The sequence below is a fragment of the Triticum urartu genome, chromosome 6A, assembly GCF_056163025.1.
Source record: "Triticum urartu cultivar PI428250 chromosome 6A, HENAU_Tu73, whole genome shotgun sequence".
In the NCBI taxonomy this organism is placed as follows: domain Eukaryota; kingdom Viridiplantae; phylum Streptophyta; class Magnoliopsida; order Poales; family Poaceae; genus Triticum; species Triticum urartu.
In genome coordinates this window covers 542,236,178-542,246,820 of record NC_141878.1, presented here as the reverse complement: position 1 = coordinate 542,246,820, position 10,643 = coordinate 542,236,178, and the positions used below count along the sequence as shown (strand labels likewise).

General features: G+C 45.0%; 1 long non-coding RNA gene across 1 annotated transcript; it reads left to right on the top strand.

Annotated features, from left to right (window-relative positions):
- The first annotated feature begins 3,257 nt into the window (after positions 1–3,257).
- On the top strand, positions 3,258–9,611 carry LOC125512611 (uncharacterized). Its single transcript, XR_007285447.2, has 7 exons — positions 3,258–3,688; positions 3,785–3,907; positions 4,584–4,694; positions 5,140–5,272; positions 8,534–8,623; positions 9,197–9,267; positions 9,477–9,611. It is a non-coding gene; the product is annotated as an uncharacterized LOC125512611 (long non-coding RNA).
- Positions 9,612–10,643: the final 1,032 nt, after the last annotated feature.

Here is a 10,643-nt window from a genome sequence, read left to right as displayed (position 1 = left end):
CTTTCTGTCACCGGGACTGAGCACCGTAAAATCGAACCCATCACAAAGCACCTCTTCCCATGGCAAGAAAAATCGATCTAGTCAGCTTAACTAAACCAATGATTCGAAGAAGAAATGCGAGGCTATAAGCAATCATGCATATAAGAGATCAAAACTCAAATAACTTTCATGTATAATATAGATCTGATCATAAACTCAAAGTTCATCGGATCCCAACAAACACACCGCAAAAAGAGTTACATCAAATAGATCTCCAAGAGACCATTGTATTGAGAATCAAAAGAGAGAGAGATAGGAAGCCATCTAGCTACTAACTACGGACCTGAAGGTCTACAATGAACTACTCACGCATCATCGGAGAGGCACCAATGAGGATGATGAACCCCTCCATGATGGTGTCTAGATTGGATCTGTGGTTTCTGGAACTTGCGGCGGCTGAAATTGTGTTTGGTCGACTCCCCTAGGATTTTTGGAATATTGGGGTATTTATAGAGCAAAGAGGCGGTGCGGGAGGCGGCCGAGGTGGGCACAACCCACTAGGGCGCGCCTGGGTCCCCAGGCGCCCAGGTGGGTTGTGCTCCCCTCGAAGCCCCCCTCCGGTACTTCCTTGGCCCAACATGTGTCTTCTAGTCCAGAAAAAATCACCAAAAACTTTCGCTGCGTTTGAACTCTGTTTGGTATTGATTTTCTGCGAAGTAAAAAAACAAGCAAAAAACAACAACTGGCACTGGGCACTATGTCAATAGGTTAGTCCCAAAAAATAATATAAAGTTGCTATAAAATAATTGTAAAACATCCAAAAATGATAATATAACAACATGAAAAAATCAAAAATTATAAATACGTTGGAGATGTATCACCCATCAGATATGGCATTTCCAGATCTTAACGGGGAGTTGCCCAAGGACTGGTAGTTTCGGCCACCTAACAGCCTCGACCGCGTCGACCATGGCCACAGCCGGACATCTCACACGAACCGCCATCACCACCATAACTCACCAAGGGCCAGTGTCTTGCGATCTTCATGAGATCAGCGTGCCGGGGAAAAAGGGCATTGTGGCAGGAATCTGCCACCGCGCCCTTCACTAGCACGGCGTCCCAGCCCAACAGTACCACCTCATATTGGCGCCCCCATGCGAGGAAGCGAAGCGCTCCGCCACCGTCGACGCCGACCAGGTTTTTCCTGGCCGCGTCCTCTGATGGCGATGAGAGAGGAAAGATGGGGAAGAGGGAGCTCGCAGCTGCGGGGAAGGGTCATCCCCGTCATCTACAAAAAGCGGCGCAGGAGGGTAATTGGATATAAGGATAGTTCCCATACAACGACATATCTAATATGCTGAATTTTTCTTTATGAAGTATCTTATATGCAACCTTTAAAGCAGCTTTGCCATATAATTAAGCATAGATGTGAGGTCTGTTGTAAATCCACAAGGGTCGTCTTCGGTTATGTTCACGGAACTTCGTATTACATCACGACAAGTTTTGGTTCCACTTAAATTGTTTATAATATCCAACACTTCGTCACAAAGGTACGTGAGTTATCTTTGATAGACGATAAAATATTCTTACGCGTGGAGATGCTAATTAAGGTTGGTGCTGAGTCTTCTAAGTTCTTATTAACCACGCCATACAAATTAAGCATAGTGTAAATAATTAGGTTCTTTGGGGTAGAACTAACTCATCCTGATCCAAGCTATGGATTTGAAATGGGTGCTCGTATAGTTTTTGGATTTATTTCTCTATTCTTTCACTGATATGGTGTGCTTATCGACTATGAAGCGTCTGTGACAACTTGACCAATCTCAAGATCTGTTGGCTTAGTCTTTCTAACATACTCATAGGGGTGAGTGTGTGTATGTAGTCGTTAGCCATTGTACCGTGTTTAAAAAAAACACAACACACGAATGCATAGATAAACGAACTTAATCCACCCAAATCTCAGGCTCCCAGCTTCCAGTGATACAGGAGGATTCGTCACCACTTCCCCTCTTCGCACCCACCCAGCTGTCTGCCCTCCTGATCATAGAAGACAAAATTAAACTAAACCGGCCGTTGTACGCTCGAACGGCTATGACCATACGGGCGACGCTAGGGCCAGCCACACTTCCCCTCTTCGGCACCGGCATCGCACCTCGACCGATCCGACGGCATAATGCCCCGACCACCAGCCCCCCTGGCCGGACCGGACGGTTGCGCACGTGATTCCACGCCCCAGCGCATGCAACTCACCGGGTCCGAACAAACGTCCATCCATTATCCATCATCCATGCGTGTTACTCTCTTCGTTCTAAAATAGATGACTCAACTTTATACTACTAGGACGATGGCGCTGCCACGGCACCATGGACGGCGATAGATGGACGCGGTGCGTGCGTGCGCTGACATCGCGGTCACCCTCGCGCGGTCGCGCCCGTGACAGCCATCGACACGCCCGCCGCGTCCTGGCTGCGCTCAGTGCGAGCGCGGCTCGCTTCCTCGCCGGCCCAGGGGCCTACACGGCCGCGCGCTTTGCCAGTTTCGCTCTCTTCTCTCCGGCTTCGGCCCGTGAAAACGCTGGACCAGTCGGTAGTGCGCGCCCGGCCCCGTACGTACGGTGCGCCGGGGAGCAGGCCGGCATGGACATGGCCGCATGCATGGTGCGGTGCACGCGTCGGGCAAAGCAAACCGGATATATGCTTGCTGCTTTGCTTGTGCGGCCGGTGAGTGGCACACTGGCGCACGACTATACTGTATCCCACTGCAGCTGCCGCGGCATGGCAAACGAGACCGTAGGCGGTAGGCCCATCTCGTGTGTGTCATCTCGCATCAAGAGATATGAACCGGATGGATGCCGGAGGCTCCTCAGCGATTTGAAACATCCGACCGTCCATCTCGTTTTCCTGGCACGTCACAACCGTCGGATCTCGGGCTAGATCCATGTGAGCCGTCAGATATTTACCGGATCAACCTCGGCCGTCGGATAAAATTCCAATGGCATCAGAATGTAATATGCATGCCCCCACCAGGGCATTTTGGTCATTTCACGTGGGGAGGGTATAAAAAGGGACCGCTGTCGTGGGATGACCTAGCCGCATCCTCCCTCCCGCACTCGCGCCTCCCCCGTGCCGCCTCCTGCTCTCCCCTCCCGCGCGCCTCCTCTCCCCTCCCCTCCCACGCGCCTCTTTCCTCCCACCCACATCGCCGCCGCTGCCACCCACCGCCTCGAACCGCGCCGTCGGCGGCCAGATCCGCTGCAACAGAGCCCCCCCACCCTTCCCAACGACGATGAGCAGCAGCGGAGGGAGGACGGGGAGCACGACAGCGGCGGCGGAGGGGAGCAGCAGCAGCAGGCCAAGGCAGCGCAGCACAAGTGCACTCCCGCTCCGTCCTCCCCTAACCCTATCTCCTCCTCTCCTCTGAGCCGCCGCCGCCCGTCCTCCTCCTCTCCTCTATGCCGCCGCCGCCGTCGACGGGAGGAAGCCAGGCGGAGCGCACCGTCGCCACCGGCTGCGGCCTCGGCGACGCCGACATGCTCCAGTGGCTCAACGCCACGGAGACATCCTAGCAGAGGCAGAAGCAGGTGCTTGATGCGGCGCTCCCCCGTCGCTCCTCTTCTGCATCTGCTACAGGCGCTCGATGCGGTGCTCCCCTGTTGCTCCTCCTTCTCCTTCATCGCCAAGAGGGGCGCTGCCTTCTACTGCTGCTCCAGGTCCTCTCTCTCTCTCCCTCCCTCCCTCCCCCCCCTCCTCAGGTTTAGATCCCTTTTCTAAAGCTCAAGACTTATAGTTCAGTTTGTGTGCAACAGCTTGGGAGGGACAAAAGAGGAGGTCGCTGGTAGATGACGGGGGAGCAAGCAAGGACTGATGGGTGCATCACTACACTGCTACCCGTTTCTCAATTTTTGCTTTACACGGCACTATTTCGACAGGTATAATTGTTTCAGTAATTTCAGTTCTTGCAACTCATCATTTTGCTAAGAGAAAATCAATGCATCACATTACTAATGAAGTGGGTTTACTGAAACCTTTCACTTTCAAGGTAGGAGACTGATATGAACTGCCAATGTAATTTCTTTTTATTTGTGATTCTTGTTGTTTAATTGATTGATTGGTGTGCATATGATTTCTAATATATGAATTCCTTCATCTTGTGTATTGAATATAGGATTTAGCTACAGATAATCATTAATCAACTAATGTAATTTCTTTGCCAAGTTGTAGTTAGAGTTAAATGTGCCACTGGTTATTTTATATCCTTTATTTATTCTTATTCTTCTAAATGAAATAGGAGATTTGTTGGTGCTCCATTAACTAAATATCACTGACAAAATGTTGTTCTCATTTCAGTTGAGAGAAAAGTTGCATACTTTGTGAACCAATTGGAGATTCATGTTGTTTCCCTAGATATTGTGTAGTTAGAGTTGATGTCGGTGTTTATTTTATATCATTTGTTACTATTCTTTAATCGCCAAATCATATAGGAGATTTTGTTGGTGCCCAATTAACCAAATGTTACTGACAAAACTGACAAAATGTTGTTCTTATTTCAGTTTGAGCGCAAATTGCATGCTATATAAACTAACGGGAGATTTCTGTTGTTACCAGAATATTGTAGGAAGGGTGGACTATGAAGGGAAACACTGGTGTTCTAAGATAGATGTTCTGTGTTTGAGATCTTGCCTTGGTAGCTGGATGCCTTGGTGCAAGACATTCAAGGTAAGATTGATCCCCTGTACCCATGAGTTCACTTCTCATGTAGAGTTAATAGTCCTGTTATTTTTCTATACATTATGGCAGAGTAGAGATATATTGTGTATGCCAACATGTATGTAAGAGTAATAGTAATATGATACTTCTGATTGTAGATCCAAGGTTTTAAACCGACAAAAAATGCTATGAGTTCTCATATCAAATTTTTATGCCAGATGTGCATGCTCAAAGATTTTGGTCGGCAACTTATAGTGTGTATCAAAGGATTCTGAAAAAATAAGGTTGAGTTGTTATTGGACATTGGACCTTTATATCTTTTGCATGACATTTTATTTACTACTTGAGCTCTGTATTTTTCCTGTGCATATCTTTGTGCTAAAAAATGCATTTCTGTTAAATAGTAATTCCTAACTAATTGTTTCTGATAAACAACGATGCCTTCCTTACACAGGTTGTTTGATGCGTTCGTGCTCGTTGGCGGGACGGTGCAAGGCGCAACTCCGACGCGGTTCCTCGCCGGTTGGACGGCGTTCAGGCGCAACCCCGGCGCGCACTGAGTACTGCCTCGGCTACAGCCTCCCTCGGTGAGGTCCATCTTCCTCCCGCTCCTCTGCTTCGGCTACTGTATGGGACATTGCCATGGCTATATTGATGTGGTGCTTGTCTGGTTGATGCTCTATGCCCTACTCATGCATTGGTTCCTACTTGAGCTCTGTACTTGTGGATCCATGCCATTTTAGGGTTTGCAGGCTGTTGTTCATGTTTAGTTGCTATCATAGGAGCTAATGTGATGCTCTGGTTTACATGTGGATGCCCTGGTCCTATAGCTATGCTCCTGGATTTGCTAGATTGATCAGTGGCATTCGTGCTAGGGCGATGATGATTAGTCGTGGCTGAAATAAGTGTGCCTTTGAGCAATCGTGGCACCTGTGCGTATCAGGTTGGATCCTCCCTCTTGTCTCTAGAATCCTTTTTGATCCTGTGATACTTGTTGTTGTCCTTGGATGGTCATTCTTGTTGAGTGATAACCAGGGCAGCTCCACTGTATGAACAGATTGATCTGGTGATAAGAGATGACGGGGGTAGGTTATATGATCGAGGAAAGGTGAATCTGAGCCCGCTATGCATCCCCTTGTTAGAGTCTGAACCGAAATGGAGCTCTCCCATGCGTTTCCCTTTGTTAGAGTCTGAACCGAAATGGAGCTCTCCCGTGCGTTTGGATTCTGGACCGTCGGATCGAAATCTCCTCGCGATACAGGCCGTCGGATCTCGATCTAAATCGCTGTGGGTCGTTGGATATTTACCGATCAACTTCGGTCGTCGGATAAAATTCCAATGGCAACAGAATGTAAATATCATGCCCCCACCAGGGCATCTGGGTCATTTTGCTTGGGGGGGGTATAAAATGACCGAGGCTTCCTGCGATGAAAACCTAGCTGCCGCCTCCTCTCTCACTCGCTCTTGTAGCTCCCTCCCTCCCTCCCACGCAGGTGGTTCCCATGGCGATGGCGGCAGCGGCCACGGAGGAGGGCGGCATATCAGCGGCGCCGGCAATGGTGTCCGTGCCGGCTATGCAATGAATCCTGAACCATTTTTTATTTGTATTTAAAGTTGTTGCTTATTTATGCTCAAGTGGTGTTCATGCTATGGCGGTGATGATTACCTTGGCTGGAATTAGTGTGCCTTTGAGCAATCGAGGCACCAGTGGGTATCAAGTTGGATCCTCCCTCTTGTCTCTAGAATCCTTTTTGATCATGTGATACTTGTTGTTGTCCTTGGATGGTCATTCTTGTTGAGTGATAACCAGGGCAGCTCTACTGTATAAACAGATCGATCTGGTAATAAGAGATGATGGGGGTAGGTTATATGATCGAGGAAAGGCAAATCTGAGCCCACTATGCAATAAAACTGCAGCTACCTCCCCTAATGTGTGTAATATTGAAGGAAAAAAAGAACTTTTCATGTCTTGCTACTTTAAAATTCCAAAAGGTTCATTCTTCTTTTGTTGGTTACTTAACCATGTTTTTTGTTTTGCTTTGGTTCTGGTTGAGATACTAAAGGTTGTTTATATATGAAAAGAACAGACACTTATAGTTTTGTATGCCTCAATGTAGCTTAGGATCCAGTGTTGTAGTGCTTTGCCTAATTAAAAAAACTATAATCAATAATAGTCATTCTTTCCTTGTGATTTGAACTCTGAGAGGGCCATTGATTCTTGATCTTAAGGTGACCCCATTTTTCTATGCCTCATGCTCATGCTGCTCTATGTTCCTTTTTAAAAATTCTTGCTTGCATTTTGGGTTGGTTTTCTGCTCTATGTTCCCTTTTAGCGTTTCTTTCCGTTGTTGCTGCACTCCCTTTTCTGTATACTACTTGATCTTTTTGTATCTCATTCTGCTGCTTCTTGGTTATTAGATGCTTTGAGTTTGAGTGGCTTGAAGATACAGATTACACAATGTTCTGTTCTGTCATATGCCATCTTGATATGGATACAATGTTAGCTTTTGATATGAGCTAGAATTATGTTGCCCCACCAGCCTGAAAATGTGATAAATAAAAGCCTACAATGCTCGTTTATTTGTATTTACAGGCTTCGTTGTGTAGATAATTTACTCTTTGTTCCATAGGATCACATTTGGTAGTGGTGTGACCTGAACCTTGATGCTTTCTTCTTGCTGCTGCTGCTGTATTCTGTAATGGAACTGTTAGATAAGGTAGTTAATTGTCTAGCCGTAGGTCTTAGTAGTGCAGATTCATTTTCTTTTCTAGGGTGTGCAGAACAAAATCAGGAGATGGTAGTAACTGGCAGCTACTTCTGAGTACAAATTTTGCTTTTCTGGATTATCATATTCCTTTTGTTTCTCATAATGAAGCCGCCGGGCAGTGCTCCAATATTGTATTACTGGGCAGTGCACGCCGTTGCCACCAGTTGCGCCTTGCGCGGCCGAGGGGCGCCAGCCGCAGGTGCTCGATGCGGCGCGCCCCTGTCACTCCTTCTACGACCGCTGTAGGTGTTCCCCGGTCGTTCTTCGTCCTCCATTGGCAGGAAGGGCTCGGCTGCAGTTCTGCTACCGTCAATCTCCTCTCTCTCTCTCTCTCTCTCTCTCTCTGCTCCACCCATCATCGTGGAATTGCAGGTCGTTCATTAACACTATTTGATATCTGAGAACTAGAAATGCTGAAATCTGAAAACTGGAATCTCCAGTTAACTGAATTTTTGAACGTTTAATCTTGTCTAACTATTTGTGAGGTTTATTGGTGTTTCCAATAGATAAAACCTAACCCTATGTATTTATAAATGGAGCAGAATTGTATTTATAGAACTTTAGAGAATATATTGTTGTCTTCTTCATATTCTTTTATTACTGAGCCACCATACAAAACTCTCTAGAGCAGAACTCTATTTCAACTATAAATGACAGGAACAAAACTTTTATATATTTTTTGTGTGTAGATGCTTAAGCTTCTGTTATTTGCTTCAGTTAGATATTAAAGAAGACTGAAATTGAGTCGATGGTGTATATACTTGATATATATAAATGGTCAAAATACGGAAGTGCTTTTATGAAAGTCAAATATGCAGTTGTCTTCCTGTTTGAATCTTCATTGTTGATTCCAAGTTTGCTGCTTCCCAAAAAGTGGAGATTTGTAGAACGGACAGAACTTCAACCTATTCAACATAGATCTTAAACTGACCAGACAATAGTATAATATTTTTTATTTACGTCCTTATAATTGTATTGCCACAAAAAACAGATTTGGAATATCAAAGAAAGCAGGTTCTTATGCTACATAATTGTTTCCTCTACTTATAGTTAACCTCTCTATTTTGTCGTCTCTAACAGCCAAGATGAGTGCTCTACTCTTACGGCTCATGCTAACTGAACTGGTGATGTTTCTTTCTTCACCTCGATTGACGCCACATGTTCCCCCTGGTGAGTCTTGACACCATGTTTATACAATTAAGATCGTCCTCTGGTTGCTTGAACACATTTGATTTATTGCAAATTTTGGTACACTATTTTGATAGGAGTGTTCTTTGCTTACCGTTCACACTTACTAGGTGTTTTTCAGAACGTTTGTTAGAGCATAGTTCATGTATCTGGTACCTTAGCATTGTTAGCTTTTAAACTTGTTTTATGTCCATCACCCAGACATCATCTTATGTTCTTCTCAATTTGTGTGCGCAAAAGTTGCAATTCCATGTTCTAGGCTTAGCTCAACCAGATAACATGTAGGGAGTTCAATTTTATTTGTTAATATAATGGTGGAATCATATATCTCTAAGGTGCAGTCATTAGTCAAGTGTCAGTAACTTGCTGGTAGTTCTATTATGTCATGAACTAAAATGTTAAGGAGATTTCTTCCGTTTTATGAATTAACAATGTGGCCAACTGTTGTGAAGTCTCAAAAATGAGAAATGGTTGTCCATCAGTTGGTTTCTTGATTTTCTGCTTGGTTTTGTGAAATACATTTTGATTAGGGTTAAGGTTGGCCTTTGGTCTCAGGTTGCCGCGTCGTCCTCGTCTTCGGCTTGCAAGGGACTGGATCTGGTGTGATTGATTCTTCCTCTCGCAAGGTGGGTACATCCTCTATTTCGATTTCTTCCACGAGTTTTGGTTTGCTGACTGAGAAATTTCAAGCAGAAAATGCACATATTGTACTTCTCTTGACTATTGTTTCTTCCTCCATTTTACCTTTCTGGGTATGTCCATTTTTCATTAGATACTTTTCTGCAGCGCATATGCGACAAATTCACAAATTTATAATTTTGACGTACTGCTGAAGGTAGAGGGACAAAAATTGAAGATCCAAATGAGCGACTCAAATTCAGGATTTGAGTTACCAATGTAGTGTCTACGACTGGCTGATGGTTCAAGAGTTTGAAGAAAGTCAAGCAGAAGGGAATACTACACATGCCCACGCTGCTATATGCCAAGGTATCACTTCAGCGGTGTTATTAGTTGCCATTCTGTCCTGATACAAACATGAGCCTAGAGTAGAGGAAGCACAACCCCAGCAAGAACATTCCTGTCTCAACATATTGGAGCCCCACTTTTGCGGATTTTGCTAGAAGTTAAAACAGTTGCTACTGTCACAACATACTAGATGCAACTTAGTATGCTGCCCTATGTCCCTCTTAGTTTCAGCACCACAAGAGCAGTATTGAGATGATTGGAAGTTTCCTTCTCTTCACATCTATATTTTGTTACAGGTTAAAAGGTCTGAAAATCTAGGTATGCTAGCATTGACAATCTTGCAGCTCTTTTGAATTAGTCCTAAATCATAACAGAAAGCTTTCTGTCATGATAATATATATTTCCGGATACATACTAGAGGCTACATATTGGGCAATACTAGAGGATACATACTAGAGGCTACATATTCCGACTTGCCAAGCCTTAAAGCCAAGTTTTTGTTCATCGATTTACCTACAAAATATTAAGAGTTATAATAGATTCTCTGATCTAAACGAGTTAATGCAATGTTGCTGGCAGGTGCTAGAGGCCACATATTGGGCAGGAGCTATGGTGTGCAAGTGCTAGAGGCTACATATTGCTGGAAGGTGCTCAATTCACATTAGGACAGCCCACCCCCAAGAAGAAATTAAAACAGAGGTGAGACCTCAACTTCATGCCGATAAAGTTAATCGCTTCACATATACACGGTCCTTCACTCTCACTGATAATGCACCTTCACTTCCTTTTACCTGCCTATGTAATCACAAATATGAGAAACCTATTGCCTTATTGAACTTTGAAGATCCACGTTCCGAGGTACATAATTGACTATATTGGCAAGTTACATCTTTTTGTGGGCAGGCAAGTTACGTCTTAATTCTACTGTTTTGTCCAACCTTGCATTTTTTAAATCAATGGAGAAGACCAGTTCTCTCCAAGTGCGCATAGTCCTCTTTCCTGTAACCATATGAACTACTAAAGCCAATCTGTTGTT